At 37.8% G+C, this 20134-nt stretch overlaps 1 non-coding gene across 1 annotated transcript; it reads right to left on the bottom strand.

Moving 5' to 3' along the window:
* Nucleotides 1–16058: 16058 nt before the first annotated feature.
* Nucleotides 16059–16165, bottom strand: LOC111759639 (U6 spliceosomal RNA). Its single transcript, XR_002793561.1, has one exon. It is a non-coding gene; the product is annotated as a U6 spliceosomal RNA (small nuclear RNA).
* Nucleotides 16166–20134: the final 3969 nt, after the last annotated feature.

The following is a 20134-nucleotide window of genomic DNA, read 5'->3' as shown; positions in this document are numbered from 1 at the left end:
AATTAATTAATAAATGGCCAAAGGTCATGAAGTTATTGTAATCCCCCTGCAAAACAACACAATAACAATTGCATAAGGCAATCTGTAGAGCACACATTTAATGGAAACATTCAAAATCTGGGAAGACATTAAAAAGGAAGTGACATTTGAGCTAGGTCTAGAAGGATGATTAAGTTTTTGCAATAAAAGAAAAGGGGGAAGGCATTTAAGTCAGAATAATTATAGCACCTGTGAAGGTACTGAGCTAAAGACAATGCATGGTAGAAGAAGCCACAGAATTAGGTTCAGTAGGTAGAGTGTCAGAAACTCGATACCATAAATCTGGACAGACTTTATTGTATGCTGTAACATAGGAGATTTTTGAGGAAAGATGGGATCTGTAATTTAGATACATCTTGACAACAATACTTTTGTCTTTTGAGTGTGGGTGGGAGGGGGGATTGGAGAAGGGACAGAATCAATGCAGAGAGAAGAGTAACAGGCAAGAAGAAAGATAGATTAGGGAACTGATAATAAAGCCTTGGAAGATAATGGTGGTCTAAGCTGGAGCAGTGGAAATGGGTATGAAAAGGGTCAATTCAACAATGAAATTGTCAGTGCTAGATGATTTATTAGATATGTAGCAGGGATGGAGAAGGAGGAGTTTAGGATGTTATCCTAGTTTGATTGCTTGTGGACCCCAGAAGTGAGCTATGTCTGTAAACCTATTGTATGTGGGGGGACATTTTGGTTAGATTCAGTTAGGTGTATCTTTTGATAAGATCATTTTTTATTAGATAGCTTCAGTTAGTATCTTTGATTAGACTGTGGGACACTTTGATTGGATTGAATTTACTTGGGGACCTAAATTCAAGTAAACTTGAATTTAGTTGGAGTATTTCAGTGAGGCGTGATACAGTGTGGGTCTCAACCTTCTTGCTAGAGCCCTTTATAAACTGGAGAAACATGCAGGGAAAGAGAGCTACCATGTCCCCCGCCATGTGAGAGAGTAGGACGCCAGGATCACCTACAGCCACAGAAAAATAGAGAAACCTTTAGAGGCTGAGAGAGAGCTGGATTCTGGAATCAGTGGAGCAGCCTGAAGCTGAAAAGACAACACTGGAGGAGAGATGGGCCATATGAACAGCTGGTTTGGGGAGAAAGTGAGCCTGGAGAAGAAGGCAGAGACTGACACCATTTTGCCTTGTCATGAGGCAAGAGTCTAGGATCACTAGCAGTAGACCTTTGGTGAGACAGTATCTCTAAGGATGCCTTGATGTGTACATTTTCACAGCTTCAGAACCCTAATAAAATTCCATTATAAAAGCCAACCTGGCAGGCAGGGCAAGATGGCATCAGAGTAAGTGCACCCACATCATCTCCCCTACAAAAAAAAAATCGCTGAGTGGGGACAAAATACTGCCTGAGTGAGCTGTTTTGGGAACCCACAAAACAGGAGGCTTCTACCCATTGATCTGGAGAAAGTGCAACAAAAAGAGTGATTGCTCAAGGTAAAACCATGGGTTTTAGGTGCTTGTGGAGCTGTGGGAAGGCTAAGCCCCTCCCTTAAGGCAGGTAGCCGTGGCATTTCCCAAACCCCACATTCTCCAAACCCCACGTTCCCAATTCCCACATTCCCCAAACCCCATGTTCCCTGAACCCATGTTCTCGGAACCCGTGTTCCCCAAACCTGGCATTCCCCAAATCCAGAAGCCTGGTGTTCCCCACACCCCACTGGTCTCAAACAAACTCCAAGAGTGGGAGGGTTCTGGCGAAGAGTACAGAGGGGTCTGACGAGTACAGGTTCAATTGTCTGGACCCCCCTTTTTGAGTTTTCAGGAGCATGCCAGCTGACTTGAGAAACTAGGAAGATGCCCTGGATGGTGCTTCAGAGGTAATCACCGGACATTGTAAATCCTCACAGGGCCTACATGATGGAATAGAGGAGAGTATGGGCCATGATGTGAACCAATGTATATGAGGTGCAGAGGTGCCCAAAGATGTACTTACCAAATCCAATGGATGTGTCATGATGATGGGAACGAGTGTTGTTGGGGGGGGGGGGGAGAGGGGGGGTGGGGGGGTGGGGTTGAATGGGACCTCACATATATATTTTTAATGTAATATTATTACAAAGTCAATAAAAAATAAAAAAATTAAAAAAAATAAAAATAAAAAAATAAAAAAAAATAAAAAAAAAAAAAGAAACTAGGAAGAGGTGAGAGGCAAATCTGCTGAGGCGGCCTGATTTACCTAAATGCCCTGGGATAGGGAAAATTGGTCAGGGAGCAGGCTGAGTCAGGTAATTAATTAGTCCCCGTGCAAGCCCCCTGAGGGAAGGGGACAGTAGGAAGTGCTTGACAGCCCCCAAGAGCATATTTAGGGTTCTTGGTGAAGTGTGAGTGCTCTCCATCAAAGAGACTGAGAGTCATTTTCTGTGGTGAGTAGGTTCACCAGGGTGTCATTTGAATCTTGGAGGGGAGGTCTCACATGGGCTTCCTACTGCCCTGGGAGAGAGGGAAGCAAGGAAGAGAAAACGCGGGAAGAACAGTTCCTCATCAGTTTGTTCAATTGCAAAGAATCAGTCCTGCCCTAGAAAGGGGGTGTTTTCTGAGGAGCGGGTTGATCCAGAAGGAGGGTTTGGTTCAGTGGAGGAGTTTCAGCCTTGAATGTGCAAGATCCTGGTTCAGTTCCCTTCTCTTAGAGTAGTGACCCACTAGGATATTAAACATCTGACTGATGCTTTGAGACAGGGAAAACATAGACATTATCCTTGTATTGGCTCCCCTTGAGTCTCTTATTTTTCCTAAAAAAAAAAAGATAACTTTTGTTACAAAATTTGGCTTGGATTACTCACTAAAACCACTTCAAGATCTGCAGTGAGAAAACTTCAGGGTGACTGATTGGTGAACACCAGTAGCATGACAAGCTCCACAGGGGTATGGGAGGCAAGTCTGGATTTTCTTAATGTTCGGTTGACTCCTTGCATGAGGGCTTCTCTGTTTTTTCTTTGTTTGTTTGTTTTCTTAGCTTTCCTTCCTCTTTATCCCCCCTCCCCACCTTTTCTTCTTTTTTTCTATTAGGTGCTGTTGGCACTTTTGTTTGCTGTGCTTCCTCACCCTAGATTTCCTCTTTTCTGTGTGTACTCATTTTGGATACCAACTATATCCCCTTTCTTTTATACCTTTCTGTCTTCCATCTTCTGTTCTTGCTCTTACATCCAAACTCTATTTTTTAGGCCCCAAGTTTTTTTGGTGCTTTATTTCTAAAACCTCTATTCTGTCTTCTATCTTTTACTCACTTTTTATGTTATTTTCCTTTCTTTTCTTTTTCTCTCTCTCCTGATCACACTGGCCTTTTAATTCATACTATATTCTTCTCCATATTCAGTTTCACATCTCATTGTATAGGTACTCCACTTTTTTATTCCTATAACCCTACACAGCTTACAAGAGTTTAATATTCATTCTCCTAGGTCTTATATGGTCCTTCTGCTAACATTTACTATCAGTACTACATTTATATGTTTTCCTTTTCTTTTCCTACCTCTTTTCCTTTCCCTGGCCTTAATCTTTTTCCTTCAAGGGAACTTAGACAACAACAAGGAAATAGAATAAGAAGAACAAAATGTCAAAGAGAAGACTTAACACACACACACAAAATCAGCACCTAAATAAAATCCATGTATGAGGTTCTGGGTTCAATCTCCAGTATCTCCTAAAAAAAAAAAAAAAGCAAACTCATTTATGGGGTTTTTGCATTGCCAGCCTATAGCAAACTAAACCAGATGCTTCCCTAGTTAATAACTTGGTTTTAAAATGATGCCAGGAATCATTAATTGAGAAAGAAAAGAGGAGAAGCCGGTGTGAGAAAAGAAAGTTGGTAAGAGTGAATCTCACTTAAGTGTTAATTACAGAACATTCAGGTGGATGGTGCAGTTGAACTGAGTTGCAATTCAGAAATGAGGGTAGGACTGGTAGTATAAAGCATAAAATAACCAGTATATGGGTGGTGGTTGAAGTCATGGAAGCGCAGATTGAGTCAGGAAAGGCATAGAAAGAACCAAGCATGGGTAATTTGGATATTACTTTATACATTTATTTCTACAAAATTCACCAAGTAATTACTAGGTATGAGACTGTAGACTAGGTACAGAGGACCATGTGATGAATTTATTTCAGCAGATGAGTGTACGATGGAAGACTTCCTACAAAACTTAAAGGAGGAGAGAGATTGGCTGGCCAATTCAGGCCATTACTTGTGAAAATATTTAATTATCTTTGAATCAAAAATGGATGAGCTGTAACTGCAGGGTGGTGAGGTGGCACACTAGTGATTTATGTATCCATTACCTGATAGAAACGGCAATAGTCTGGGAAAAAAGGATGGAGGGTTCTTTACTTGTTTTGATCCTAGTATCTGGCTCGGCACCCACGGTCTAGGTTTTCCTAAACAGAAATTTAAAAACAACTTGATACAGTTCAAGACTAAAAAAGCAGTTTGCTTTATAGAAAGAAGAACACAGATCTTTGTTTACTCAGGGATTCCTGTATCTAAATTAAAAGCAGTTGCGTATGCATGCAAAATAGTTTGACTTCTCTCATAAATATAAACCAAATATGAACCTAATAATTTTCTTCAAATGTTTTTAAGATGTCTGTGTGTGTTGTTAGAGCAGTTATTCATGTCACATTCCCACTTCCTTACGGAATCTCCATCTGCAAAAATTAAGATGAAAATATTTCCACGAAAGTAATCATTACAAACTATTTAAGTATCTTTGGATAAAAGTTTAAAAACAAATCACTATGATTTATTACCACACCAGTTAAGACTGCAGTACGACTTGCATCTTATTAATAACAAGTTCTATGCCTTTATTCCACAATAGCACACGTGCTGTCAAAACTCATAGGTCTCATGTAATACAGAAAGATTTTGATTGAGCAAATCATTCATATAAATCATCAGAATGTATTCTGATAATAAAAATTCACTGGTTGGGGAAACGGACTTTGGCCCAGTGGTTAGGGCGTCCGTCTACCATATGGGAGGTCCGCGGTTCAAACCCCGGGCCTCCTTGACCCGTGTGGAGCTGGCCCATGCGCAGTGCTGATGCGCGCAAGGAGTGCCGTGCCACGCAAGGGTGTCCCCCGCGTGGGGGAGCCCCACGCGCAAGGAGTGCGCCCCTGAGGAGAGCCGCCCAGCGTGAAAAAGAAAGTGCAGCCTGCCCAGGAATGGCACCGCCCACACTTCCTGTGCCGCTGACGACAACAGAAGCGGACAAAGAAACAAAAGCAGACAAAGAAACAAGACGCAGCAAATAGACACCAAGAACAGACAACCAGGGGAGGGGAGGGGGGAAATTAAATAAATAAATAAACCTTTAAAAAAAAAAAAGTTCACTGGTTGAATTAGTGTTCTTTTCAGAAGATTTCTAAAGCCATGCAACACAAAAATCGATCAATTTAAGCTTTTCATTTTAAACTTTTTAAGGTCAGTTTCTTATCACAGTGGTAAAATGCAGTTGCCTCTCAGGCTCAGGTTTTGATAAGCTAAGTTGGAAGAAGCACACTCAGCTCCCTTGCTTACAATTCTATTCAAATACTGGCAAAATCAACTTTTCAGATCATAGCTTTAGAAGTGAGAATGAAGCAGCTCAAACTGTAGTCTATGAACTATTCAGGTGAATCCTACTCTCCTTATAGTACATTTTTCCCTAATATATATCATTTATAGTTGCTAATCTCTGAATACTCTTTGTAGTTAATATTGTCAGTCTGGTAATTTGGAAAATAGTAACTACAGGAAGTTTCTTTGGAAAAAAATTTAGCATCTGAATTATGAGATATTAAATTAATTCCTTGCTCAAATTAAATATGGAAAAATGAAAATGCATCTTATTTCCAGATTTTGAAAATGATCATCTCTCAAAATTTGCTCATCATTTATTATTATTAAATACAAAGACATTTCAGTTATGTTAGAAATTATGGAATTTTATATAAACTATATATTACATACATGTGTTTATCTTTTTTTAATCTCACACTTTTCATTTTTTATAGCAAATTTTCTTTTGTAACTGTCTTTTTTAAAAGATACATAGATCACAAAAAATGTCACATTAAAAAATATAAGAGGTTCCCATACACCTCACAACCTTCCCCCCCCCCCCCCCCCCCCGCCACTCTCCTCCCACATCAGCAATCTCTTTCATCATTGTGGTGCATTCATTGCATTTGGTGAATACATTTTGGAGCACTGCTGCACTTCATGGATTATAGTTACATTGTAGTTTACCCTCTCTCTCAGTCCATTCAGTGGGTTATGGCAGGATATATAATGTCCTGCATCTGTCCCTGCAATATCATTGAGAACAACTCCAAGCCCTGAAAATGTCCCAACATCACACCTCTTTTTCCCTCACCCTGCCTTCAGCAACTCCCATGGCTATTGTCTCCACATCGGTGATATCATTTCTTCCATTGCTAGAGTCACAATAATTCTAAATAGAATACCAGCCCCCCACTATAATTGTAGAGGCATTTATTCCTCCACTTAGTTTTTCTACTGTTTGACTCACTAGGGTTTGAGGAACCCTGATTAGGTGCATAAATGTTTATGATTGTTCTTTCTTCTTGAAAGATTACCCCTTTTATTAAAATGTAGTGTCCATCTTTGTCTCTCACAACAGTTTTGCATTTAAAGTCTATTTTGTCCTCTATTAGTACAGCTACACATGCCCTTTTTTGGTATTATTTGCTTGTAAGATTGTTTTCCAGCCATTCACTTTCAACCTCCTTGAATCCCTGGGTCGAAGGTGGGTTTCTTGAAGACAGCATATAGATGGGTCACATTTCCTTATCTGTTCTGCCAATCTATGTCTCTTGACAGGTGAGTTTAGTCCACTGACACTCAGTGTTATTACTCTCAAGGAATTACGTACAATTGCCATATATTCTTTGGATTTGTGTATGCCATATGTTATTTTTATTTCTCTTTTTGTCTTTTTGGTTGTTCTTACACTCTCCTCCAACTCTGTCTCTCCGGTTCTTTTTTTTTTTTCCTTCCTCCTGCAGAACTCCCTTTAGTATTTCTTGAAGGGCAGGTTTCTTGTTGTCACACTCTTTTAGTTTCTGTTTATCTGTGAATATTTTGACCTCTCTGTCATTTTTGCATGTCAGCTTTGTTGGATAGAGTTTTCTTGGCTGGAATTTTTTTCTTTTCTTTTAATACCTTTTCTATGTCATTCCACTGCCTTCTTGCCCCCATGGTTTCAGATAAGAAATCAGCACTTAATCTTATTGAGCTTTCCTTGTATGTGATGGCTCTCTTCTCTCTTGCTGCCTTCAGTATCTTCTCTTTGTCTTGAGCATTAGATAATTTGACAAGTATACATCTTGAATAAGCCTGTTGGGATTTGTGCTGTTTGGGGTGTGTTGTGCTTCCTGGACATGTACATCCATCTGCCTCAATAGGTTTGGGAAATTTTCAGCCATTATTTCCTCCAACACCCCTTCTGTCCCCTTTCCCTTCTCTTCTCCTTCTGGGATGCCTATAATGTGTATGTTTGTGCATTCTGTGTTGTCATTCAAATCCCTAAGTGCCTGCTGGATTTTTTCTATCTTTTTATCTATCAATTCTACTATCTGTTTGATTTCAGATGTACTGTCTTCCACATCACCAATTCTTTCCTCTGCCTCTTCAAATCTGCTGTTATTTGCTGAAAGTATATTTTTGATTTTTTGGCCTGTGCTATTCATCACCATCATATCTGCTATCTTTTTGCATATGTTCACAATTTCTTCAGTATGTTCTCCAAGTGTTTTCTTAATATCCTTAATCTCTTCCTTCACTTCATGGAGTTGGCCCCTGATATTTGCTTGGAGAGCTTTGATTAGTTGTCCGATGTTCAGTTCCTCTTCCTGGTTTTTAGCTTGTTCATTGAATTAGGCCATGTCTTCCTGATTATTGGTATGGTTTGTAATTTTTTGTTGCTGTCTGGTCATCATTTTATCTTGGTGAGTTTGCTCAGTTGATTAGCTTCTCCATCTAGACTTGGATTTTATTTAGGTACTGTTTGTGTGTGTGTGTGTGTTAAGTCTTCTCTTTGACATTTTGTTCTTCTTATTCTATTTCCTTGTTGTTGTCTAAGTTCCCTTGAAGGAAAAAGATTAAGGCCAGGGAAAGGAAAAGAGGTAGGAAAAGAAAAGGAAAACATATAAATGTAGTACTGATAGTAAATGTTAGCAGAAGGACCATATAAGACCTAGGAGAATGAATATTAAACTCTTGTAAGCTGTGTAGGGTTATAGGAATAAAAAAGTGGAGTACCTATACAATGAGATGTGAAACTGAATATGGAGAAGAATATAGTATGAATTAAAAGGCCAGTGTGATCAGGAGAGAGAGAAAGAGAAAAGAAAGGAAAATAACATAAAAAGTGAGTAAAAGATAGAAGACAGAATAGAGGTTTTAGAAATAAAGCGCCAAAAAAAAAATTGGGGGCCTAAAAAATAGAGTTTGGATGTAAGAGCAAGAACAGAAGATGGAAGACAGAAAGATATAAAAGAAAGGGGATATAGTTGGTATCCAAAATGAGTACACACAGAAAAGAGGAAATCTAGGGTGAGGAAGCACAGCAAACAAGAAAGTGCCAATAGCACCTAATAGAAAAAAAGAAGAAAGGGGGGGGTGGTAAAGAGGAAGGACAGATAAGAAAACAAAGAAACAAACCAAAGAAAACAGACAAATTCTCAAGCATGGAGTCTTCTTTGCAATTGAATAAACTGATTAGGAATCTGTCCTTCCTCATTTCTCCTTTCCTCATTTCTCTCTCCCCCAGGGCAGTAGGAAGCCTGTGTGAGAGCTTCTCTCTGAGATTCAAATGGGACCCTGGTGAACTAACTCCCACATAAAAATGACTCTTAGTCTCTTTGAAAGCGAGCACCCACACCTTGCCAGGAACCCTAAATATGCTATTGGAAGCCTACCAAGCACTTCCTACTGTCCCCCTTCTTTAGGTGTGTTGCACAGGACTAGTTAATTGCCTGACTCCATCTCTCCCATGCCAATTTTCCCAATCCCAGGGCATTTTGGTAAATCAGGCTGCCTCCACAGATTCACCTCTCCTCTCTTCCTAGCCTCTCCCCAAGCCAGTTGGTTTGCTCTTTCAAGGTCAAAAAGGGGAGACCAGACAATTGAACCCACATTTCTGTAGCCCCTCTGCACCCCCTCACCAGAACCCTACCATTCTCGGAGTTTCTCTGAGAGTGGCGGGCTTGGGGAATGCCCGGGTTCGGGGAACACTGGGTTTTGAGAACGTGGGTTTTGGGAACACAGGCTTGGGGAACACAGGTTTCAGGGAACACGAGTTCTGGGATCGCAGGTTTGGAGAAGGGGCTTAGGAACACTGCCATGGGACTGGCGGTGTTCAGGACATGCTGTGACTACCAGGCCTAGGGGAAGGGGTTAGTCTTCCCACAGCTTCAGGTACAAGTGCCAGGATCCCGTGGTTTTATCTTGAGCAATCACTCCTTTTGTTGCATTCTCTCCAGATCATTGTCCAGAAACCTACTGCTTTGTGGGTTCCCAAAACAGCTCACGCAGGCAGTATTCTGTCCCCACTCAGCTGGTTTTTTGCAGGAGAGCTGACCAGGGTGCACTCACTAGGAGACCATCTTACCCTGCCTCCCATGTATTTATCTTGAGGTGTCAATGGAACTGGTTTTCTATTAGTAACTCCAACAGGATACTTCTTTGAATAACCAGGTAAAACTTGATAATTTTTTCCAGGATCTCTTTTTTCTGATGGAAAAGTCAAATAGTGTTTCCTGGGCTGTCATGAATTTGACTTGTATTGGAACTGTCACTTAAGGATGTAATATTAAGCTCTAAACTGAATTAAATTTCGTACTTTTTGGGAAAATACTTAATAAATGGTATAAATATCATTATAAAATATATGTTAATTAGATTTCTTTCCAAATAGGAAATGAAATATGCTTAGACAGAGCAGTTTTAAATACAGTTTAGAAAATTATTATGCTTTCTACCTAGTTTTACGTAGGAGTTCATCTCACAGCAGGTTTGAACAGAGATTCCAGGGAAGCGGACTTGGCCCAGTGGTTAGGGCGTCCGTCTACCACATGGGAGGTCTGCAGTTCAAACCCCGGGCCTCCTTGACCCATGTAGAGCTGGCCCATGTGCAGCGCTGATGTGCGCAAGGAGTGCCGTGCCACACAGGGGTGTCCCCTGCGTAGGGGAGCCCCACATGCAAGGAGTGTGCCCCATAAGGAGAGCCGCCCAGCGCGAATGAAAGTGCAGCCTGCCTAAGAATGGCACCACCCACGCGGAGAACTGACATCAACAAGATGATGCAACAAAACGAAACACAGATTCCCATGCCGCTGATAACAACAGAAGCAGACAAAAGACACAGCAAATAGACACAGAGAACAGACAACTGGAGCTGGGGGGCGTGGAGAGAGAAATAAATAAATAAAGCTTAAAAAAAAAAAAGAAGAGATTCCAGTTTTCTCAGCAAATGGAAAGAACATCCATAACCCACCTAATACTGAATATCATTAATAACTTTTTAAATTAAATCTGTAACAAGATTTAAATACAGAATATACCTTTTGAGGGTTAAATAACATTTAGTTTATAGGTATAAATATGGAAATTGCTTATTTTGGTGGCAAAAAAAAGAAACATTTAAACCAAAATTAAATTATCATAAAGCTCTTAGCAATTTATGATATTTAAAATATTTTCTACCTTCAGGACAGTAATGGTGAAGAGGAGCTGGATTATAGAAACAACATTCCCATGAAAAAATCCTTTTCTAATAACTTCTAATGAAGGGAAAATAATTTTATGCTATAAACTAAAAATGATGATGTCTTAGGAAAGAAACAGTAGGATATGGTGAGCCCTAGGACAACTTCCATTACAATCTCTCTTCCTAGAAATTGTATTTAAATAAAATGCTAATCATCCCCACTAATACTGCCAATTTTGAAGAAAACCAGTGTGGGAGGTGGTGTTTTCTCTTCTCTATTGTAAGTAGAAGAGAAAAGGAACACAGTTTCTAGAAGAGTCAGATGAACACTGGAAAATAAAAAATTGGGACTAATATTCTTCAGTAAAAGCATAGCCCTAAGGTCTTCATATTGAGTTCTGACTAAGAACTGAAACATATTTCATATGTTTCCTTGCCCCACTCCATGAGGAATGGCTATATGCCCTTCTCAGAAGGATCCCCACAAACTATATTTTGAGCAAGAACTGAGCAAAATTCCTTTATCAAAGTTTGCACATTCTTCTAGTTGCTCTCAACCCCCTTCTTCCAAAAGCAACAGAAATTTAAATAGATTATAATATCTAGTCCTCAAGCTGAAGCTCAAGTCTTAGATAGTAATATAGAGTCAAGAATTCACTCTTCCTGCTTCAGAGTAAATCATAATGTGGACATAGGCATGCATTATGTAAATCATAAAAAAATAAAGGCATGGAAAGTACAAAAACATCTAATATTTTTAAAAGAGGAGAGAAGGAATGAAGAAAAAAGATAAAAGAAAAAAAGAAAGAAAGAGAGAAAGAAAAAGAAAAAGGGAAAGAGAAAAATGGAGAGTGGGAAGGAAGGGATAGAAGGAAGGAGGGAGAAAGGGAGGGAGAAAGATAAAAAGAAAGAGGGAAAGAAAGGAAAAAAACAAATGACCTAGTTTGGAAAGAAAAATAACCTAAGGAACAGATAAAAATTTCCCAAAGTACTTTGCAGTATAAAAATGCTTATTACAGAAACAGATGTGGCTCAACCAGGTGGGCACCCGCCTACACATAGAAGGTTCCATGTTCAGGTCCAAGTGCATCCTAAAGAAGATGAGCAGACACTGCATCTGCCACAATGAGCTATATGCCACACTGCCACAACAAGCAGATGCCACAAGCCAGCAGACACAGCAGCCCATGGGGAGTGGGTGTGGCTCAGGCCGTTGGGAACTCACCTCTCATGTGGGAGGTCCTGGGTTTGGTTCCCAGTACCTCTTGGAGAATGTGAGTACAATGAGCAGACAGGAGAGAACCACCTGGGGGAGGGGAAGGATAAATTTAAAAATAAATAAATAAATCTTTAAAAAATGTTTATTAGAACGTGCAATCAATAATATAATCAACAACAATGAGGAGAGATATTGAAGAGATGGTTAAATTGGACATATTTCCTCTTCTTTTATAACAGTTGATCAATAGATACTGACTGAAATAAAAGTAGGTACTTAGCAAATGATTCCCAGCCTTTACTGTTTTCCACAACATTTTTTGCAATTTCTATGGAATTCTTTAGAAATATTATATCATGTATTGAAATATTATTTTCCAAAATACTGCTTTTGTTTTCTTCAATTTCATTATTTGTCCACAAATTTCAAGTGAAGCTATATGTAATATTTTCACAAAAAAATTCCATGTACAATATGACCCTATTTTAAGTGAAATAATACCTATTATTATTTATACCACCTACTATTAATACCAACTATTACCAAATAGCATGCATAATAGACTATTTCAAAACTGCAGTGGCTTACAATAAAAAGCACTTATTTTTACTCAAGCATCTGTGGATTGCCTGGGCTCAGTCAGCCTTGATTCCAGAAACAGACTGAGTTCACATCTGTACCAGGTGTCTTCTGGGAACAGCAGACTCTGAAATAAATTCTCCTGGCTATTGCAAGAGTCACAGAGAGCAAACCCATCTGTGCAAGCACATTTGAAACCTTTATACATATCACAGCCACTTTTTGCTCTTTGAGTAAAGCAAGACATGACAAAGACCAAATTCAAGAAGTGGAAAATATATTCCAACCACCATTAGGCCATAACAGAGGTGTTCGTATCTAATACTACTACAGAGAATAGAACTAAGAACAATAATTCCATCTATCCCGACATGCATTCATCTTTCTATGTACTTATCTGCGTAAGAAGCAGATAGAATGATGTGCACTTAATGTTAACACTGGTTATCTCAGGGTGATAGAATTACATGTACTTTATTTTACTTTATCCCTTAATTTTTGCTTTACTTATTAAATATTATATTCACATACAATTTTTAATGATGGCTTTCTTGAGATATAATCTACATATCATAACATTCACTTATTCAAAGTAAATAATTCAGTGGTTTTCAAGTATATTCATACAGTTATGCAACCATAACCACCATCTAACTTAAGAATATTTTCATCAGTTCAAAATGAAAACCAAAAATTTTGGGAACAAATAAGGAATTAAGCAAGTTTGCAGGATACACAGTCTTATACAAAAGTCAATTGCTTTTCTATTTACCAGCCATGTACAATTGGAGTTTGAAATTAAAAACAAAATGATTTATGTTTGCACCAAATAAAAGAGAAACAATTAGGTATAAATCGAAGAAAATATGTACAAGGAAACCATAAAGCTCAGATGAAAGAAACCAAAGAAGATCTAAATAAAGTGATGTGTTCCATGTTCATGGACAGAAAGACTTAATATTATTAAAATGCAAGTTCTTCCCAACTGAATCTATAGATTCAATGCAATCTTAATCAAAATCCCAGCATGTTATTTCATGGATATCAACAACCTTACTCTCACGTTTATAATGAAAGGTAAAAGACCTAAAATAGCCAATGCAATTCTCAAAAAAAAGTCAGAGAACATAATACAATTTGATTCAAGACTTGCTATTAAACTTTAGTAATCAAGATAGTGTAGTGTTGGTGAAAGAAAAGACAAGTAGATTAATGGAACAGAATAGAGAGCCCATAACATATACATACACAAATATGGTCAACTGACCTTTGACAAAGAAGCAAAGACATTTCAAAGGAGAGAAAATAGTGTTTTCAACAAGTGATGCTGGTATAACTGGACATCTACATGCAAAAACAACAGACCTAGGGAAAGAGATGTGGCTCAAACAATTGGGCTCCTGTCTACCATATAGGAGATACAGGGTTCGATGCCCAAGGCCTCCCGGTGAGGGCAAGCTGGCCCAAGTGGTGAATTGGCCTACATGGAATGCTGGCCCATGTGGTAATGCTGCCCCACGCGGGAGTGCTCCTCTGCGTGGGAAAGACACCCAGGGTGGGAAAGCCACCCTGCGCAGGAGTGCCAGCTGATGCGGAGAGCTGGTGCAGCAAGATGATGCAACAAGAGACACAGAGGAGAGAAAATAAGAAGCAGAACAGAGAGTTGAGGTGGTGCAAAAGAGTATCACCTCTCTCCCACTCTGGAAGTTCCCAGGATCGGTTCCTGGAGCCGCCTAATGTGTACAAGCAGACACAGAACACAAAGCTAACGGACAGAGAGAGCAGACAATGGGGGAAATAGAGGGGAGGAGAAATAAACAAAAATAAATCTTAAAAAAAAATGGACCTAGACACAGACCATACACCTTTCACAAAAATTAACTCAAAGTGGATCAGACCTAAGCGTAAAACACAAAGCTATAAAACTTACAGAAGATAACATAAATGATCTTGGGTTTGATGTTGAGTTTTTATATCAGACCAAAGGCATGAGCCATGAAAGAAAACAATTGTTAAGTTACATTAATTTACATAAAAAAAACTTCTATTCTGCAAAAGATACTTTTAAGAGAATGAAAAGACTGAGACTGGGAAAAAATATTTGTAAAACATTGCATGCAAAATAAAAAGAGAATCCTTAAAACTCCACTACAAGAAGACAAACAACCCAATAACCAAATTGGTGAATGGTCTAAACAGACACCTCAGCAAAGAAGATATACAAATGACAATCGTATTGAAAGATACTCAACATCCTATGCCATTAGGAAATTGCAAATTACCACTACAAGCTTATTACAATGGGTAATATCCAAAACACTGACAGCAACAAATGTTGAAGAGGACACAGAGCAACAGAACTCTCATTCATTGGTAGGAGGAGTTCAAAATGGTTTAGTCCCTTTGGATGACAGTCTGGTAGTTTTTTTCTTAACAAAGATAAACAGGCTTTCCATGATATCCAGCATTTTCACATTTAAGTATTTTCCCAAATGAGTTGAAAACATACATCCACACAAAAATCTATACATAAATAGTATAGTTATGGATATAGTACTTCATACCTTTTTATTGCCAAATAATATTTCTTGGGAAGGATATACCACATTTACTTACCCATTAATTTATAGTAGCTTTATTCACAATTGCTAAAACTTGGAAGTAAAATGTCCTTCAATAGAAGAATGGATAAATAAACTGTGATACATCTATACAATGGAGTGTTATTCAGTGATATAAAGAAATGAGCTATCACGCCTCAGAAAGACAAGAAGGAAACTTAAACAAATATTGCTAAGTTAAAGAAGTCAGTCTGAAAAAGCTACATAGCTATATACTATATGATTCCAGCTATAATACATTCTGGAAAGGACAAAACTATAGAGACAGTGAAAAGATCAGTAGTTGCTTGTGTGGGTGGGGGGAATGAGTAGGTGAAGCAGAGAGCATTTTTAGGGTAGGGAAACTTCTATATGGTACTGTGATGGCAGATACATGATACCATGCATTTGTCAAATTCATAGAACTGTACTACTCAGAGTGAACTCTTACATTAACTTTGGACTTTGATTTATAATAATGTAGCAATATTGGTTAATTGATTGTATCAAGTGAATCATATTAATGGAAATTGTTAAAGATAGGGGAACTGGATGGGGGAGAGGGACATATACGGAAACTTTCTCTACTTTTTGTATGATTTTTATGTAAACCTAAAACTGCTCTAAACAATTAAGACCTACTTTTTAAAGCCTATCTTCCTAAAATAACATTTTTTTAAAAGAGGAAGGATAGCAAAAACCCATACCCACTAACAGTCACTCTCCATTTTAACCTTCCCTCTAGCTCCAGGTATCCACTAATCTATTTTCTATCTCTATAAATTTGTTTATCCTCGACAATAAAATGTGCGACCTTTTGTGAATGGTTTCTTTTTTATTGAAAAATATATTCTATGCTTGGCTAAGGCTTAATTACATGCATAATTAATCAAACAAAAATATGAAATACATAGCGAATTTGCATGCCATACTTGCCCAGGGGCCAGGCTAATTTTCTCTGAATCACAACAATTTTAGGGTATGTGCTTCAGAAGTAGGCACTGTGAATGGTTTCGTTGACTAATATAATGTTTACAAGTTTCATCCATGTTGTAGCAAATAAAGCGCTTCATACCTTTTTATTGCCAAATAATATTCCTTGGGAAGGATATATCGTATTTGTCTACCCATTTATCACCTGACAGGCATTTAGGTGGTTTCCACTTTTTGGCTATAATTAACAACATTGCTATGAACATTATGTACAGGTTTTTGAGTGGACGTATGTTCTCAATTCTTTTAGTTATATACCTAGGAGTTGAATTGCTGTGTCATATAAAGTAACTATATGTTTAACCTTTTGAAGAACTATAAAACCATTTGATAAAACGTCACAATATCTTAAAATCCCACCAACAATGTATGAGGATTAGTTTCTCCACATCCGCATCAACATTTATTGTACTCCTTTATTTTAGTCATCCTATTGTGTGTGAATTGGTATTTCATTCAACTATTTTAATTTGCATTTCCCTGATGACTAACGATGTTGAACATCTTTTCCTGGTTTACTTATCCATTTACATATCTTTGTTAAAGACATCCTTTGCCCATTAAATAAAAAGAGATTTCTTTATATATTCTAGACATAGGTCCCTGATCATATAAATGACTTGCAAGTATTTCCTCTCATTATGTGGGTTTTTGCCATTAGGTTTCATTTTCTTCATGGCTTCTTTTGAAAGACCACTTGTTTTTAACTTTTGTTCATGTCCATTCCATCTAGTTTGTCTTTTGTTGCTTGTGCTTCTAGTGTCATCATCTAAGAGAATCATTGCTTAATCTAAGGTCATGAAAATTTACTGTGTTTCAGAGTTATGTATTTTTAGGTCTTACAATGAGGTCTAAGATTTATTTTGAGTCAATTTTTGTATATGGTGTGAGATATGGTTCCAACTTCATTCTTTTATATGTCGGTATCCAGTTGTCCCATGACCATTTGCGGAAAACAGTATTCTTTCACCATTGAGTTGTCATGGTACCCTTGTTGAAAATCAACTGGCCAAAAATGAAAAGTTTATTTCTGGATTCTCTTATATTTAATTGATCTATATATCTATCCTTATGCCAATGCTTCAAATTTCCTAGAGGTTTGGTGTAAATTTTGAAATTGTGAAGTGTGAATGCTTGTACTTTGATCTTTTTATTCAAGATTTTTTGCTTATTCTGACTCCTTTGCATTTCATTTGAATTTTCGGATCATCTTATCAATTTCTTATCAAAAAAGCAACTGGGATGACATATATAATTTTTAAAAGTGAAGTTATTACTCTCAAAACATGTATTCTCCACCAAAATATTTTCTTATTTAAATTTCATGTAGATTTACACAGGATAAGATTTACTGTAATGGTTGAGCAGTTATGAAAGAATTTAGATTTTGGGTAGTTGGGAGTGCAAATGCTTTTGGAGGCAGAGAACAAAATAATATAATTAACTTTTTGGTGGACTTAAGATAAAGTTATTGAGATAGGTAAATGTAGAAACAGTACTCCATGTGCTGGCACAAATATGTGAGGGAATAGTGGTATTTTGGGGAAATTAAGCATTCACTAGGAACCGTATGTTAGGACTGATACAAAATGATTCAAAAGAGCAAAAGAATGGGGATATATAAATCAACACCAATATGTTTATATTTTCACATTTTTAAGATTGTTTAAAATTTTGACTAAAATTTTAAATTATACTATATGCATAATACAAAAAAGAATTATGAAATCTCCTTAATACTGAAAAGAAGTGATGTCTGAAATAGTTGTTGGTAGCAATCAACTGGAAAACCGAAGATATAGTTTCAAAGCATTGTTCAAGAGGAAAATTATTGCACCATCTTACTCCAGAAGGAAAAGAAATTTTTGTCAAGAGTGTCTATTCATTTTGCTAGGTGTTCCAGCAGAATCAGTTAACTAGACTGTTTAGAAGTAAAAGATACTCTGCTCCCCTCTACCAAATCTTTTATCTTACAGATGAGGTAGTTTAATGAACTTCAGAGTTCCTGATATCAAAGTCAGTGCCTGTTTTTATCATATATTTCTTTTTAGACAGTCAATTACATTTTATTTCATGCAGTTATTGATCCCCCTAAATCGACCCTCTAATCTCCAAATTTGATTTCTAATAGCAGTCAAGACTCCTTTTCTGGAGTCTAATGGAAAATCAAAATGAGGACAGATGATTATAATACAATATGACTAATATTTGTAATTGAAATATTCCCATGTCCTCCCATGGCCCACTGGATGGAACATGGGCTATGGTGTGGAACACGGGACATGGGGTGCAGCAATGCCCGGAGATGTACTCACCAGACACAATGGATGTGTCATGATGATGGGGGAGAGTGTTACTGTGGGGGGAGTGGTGGGGTGGGGGCGGTGGGGGTGAATGGGGACCTCATATTTTTTTAATATAATATCTTTTAAAAAATGAATAAATTGAGTAGAATTTGAAAAAATATATATATATATATTCCTGGGAGCATAGGGAAAATGGTGCCTAAGACTTCTGGTAGTATTTAAGGTAGATAAGCTTCACAAAGGCCCAGCATTTGAGCTGAGCCTTGAAAGGAAGTTACTGTGCTAGGTAGGTGTAGAACAATACTCCCAGAGAGCCAGCATATGGCATCACAGAATAGGAGGGAATAGTGATCCCGCTAGGAACCGTGGGCATTCACTAGTTGTATGTTAGGCTTTATGGTGCACAAGGAATCGAAAGAAGTAACAGCGAGGAAACTATGGAAGATTTTGCATGTCGTGCAAAGAATTAATATTTAATCTAATGGGGTCCAATTGTAAAACTTCCAGCCAAGTGACAATCATATTTGTGTTTGAGGGACCCTTCTGTTAGCAGTGTGGAGGATGGATCAGAGGCAAGCAAGACTAAAGGAAGCAGGCCTCTCCAGCATAAGATGAGGAATGAGGAGGGTCTAAATTAGAGCAGTGGCCACAAAAGTGGAGAGTTAAACACAGATACGAGAGACTGAAAAGGCAAAGCCAATGAGATTTGCTGATTGGTGACAGGAAGCCAATGGCGACACAGGATGTACTTCTTCCTTTGAATGCAAAGGATAATGACAATTTAAAAGTATAATTATATGTAATTAAAATATCCTTTTGAAGGAAGGGATATTACATTGAGTTTAGGACTTGAATTTCCTGCCTTTCCTTGGGCCAAATCACAAGTATCAAATAATACACCTGAGGCTAACCATATCCTACCAGGTCCTTCTCATAGAATGGATTCCTATTCCTTGGTTATTTGCACCCTTTTAGAGTGCAGATGAGGATTATTATACGAGGAAGGCAGTGAAATAAAATTTAGGCATGAAAACCTGTGTTGTATCAATTAAGACTAATCTTTTATATTTTCATTAAAAATATGTAAAACTGGCCATCTGTCATAGACAAAGGAGCAAATAAAAAATACATAAAATATTTTATGGAAAACACTCAATACTTTCTGTAATTCTAAGACATTATGAGCACATGTGCCATTAATGGACTAATTTTGTTAGCAAAATCAATAGTAATCTGTATGAGAAGGTAATTAAATAGTTAGACCTCAACCCTCTTCCACTGACTAGTGACAGCATGTGGAATTGCTAACTTTATGATTTCTTAGGGTGTCAACATTTTATAAGTCAACAAAAATAAAGATTAGAAAATAAAAGGGAAAGAAGGCACTTTATTTCACAAATGGAAATGTTGGATTAAGCACAGTTAACAGGTCATTTGCTGAAAGGTTTAATAGTCTTTACTACGCTAATGAGGAATTATGAATCACCAAGAAGGATTTATGCTGCACATTTCAGTAGACCAAATAAGCTGTACCTAGTGGGCCTCTACAGAGCTCAGACAAAACTGTGAAAAGGCGAGTCACTAAGACAGAACCAACACGTTCATTTTACGTATTGGTTTCTCATGTGGCTTGGGGCAAGGTAAGACTGGCAGATATAAAAGTGGGAAAAAG

The sequence above is a fragment of the Dasypus novemcinctus genome, chromosome 1 (genome assembly GCF_030445035.2).
Source record: "Dasypus novemcinctus isolate mDasNov1 chromosome 1, mDasNov1.1.hap2, whole genome shotgun sequence".
In the NCBI taxonomy this organism is placed as follows: domain Eukaryota; kingdom Metazoa; phylum Chordata; class Mammalia; order Cingulata; family Dasypodidae; genus Dasypus; species Dasypus novemcinctus.
The sequence above is the reverse complement of the archived record's forward strand: the minus strand, read 5'-3'. Positions and strand labels throughout refer to the sequence as shown.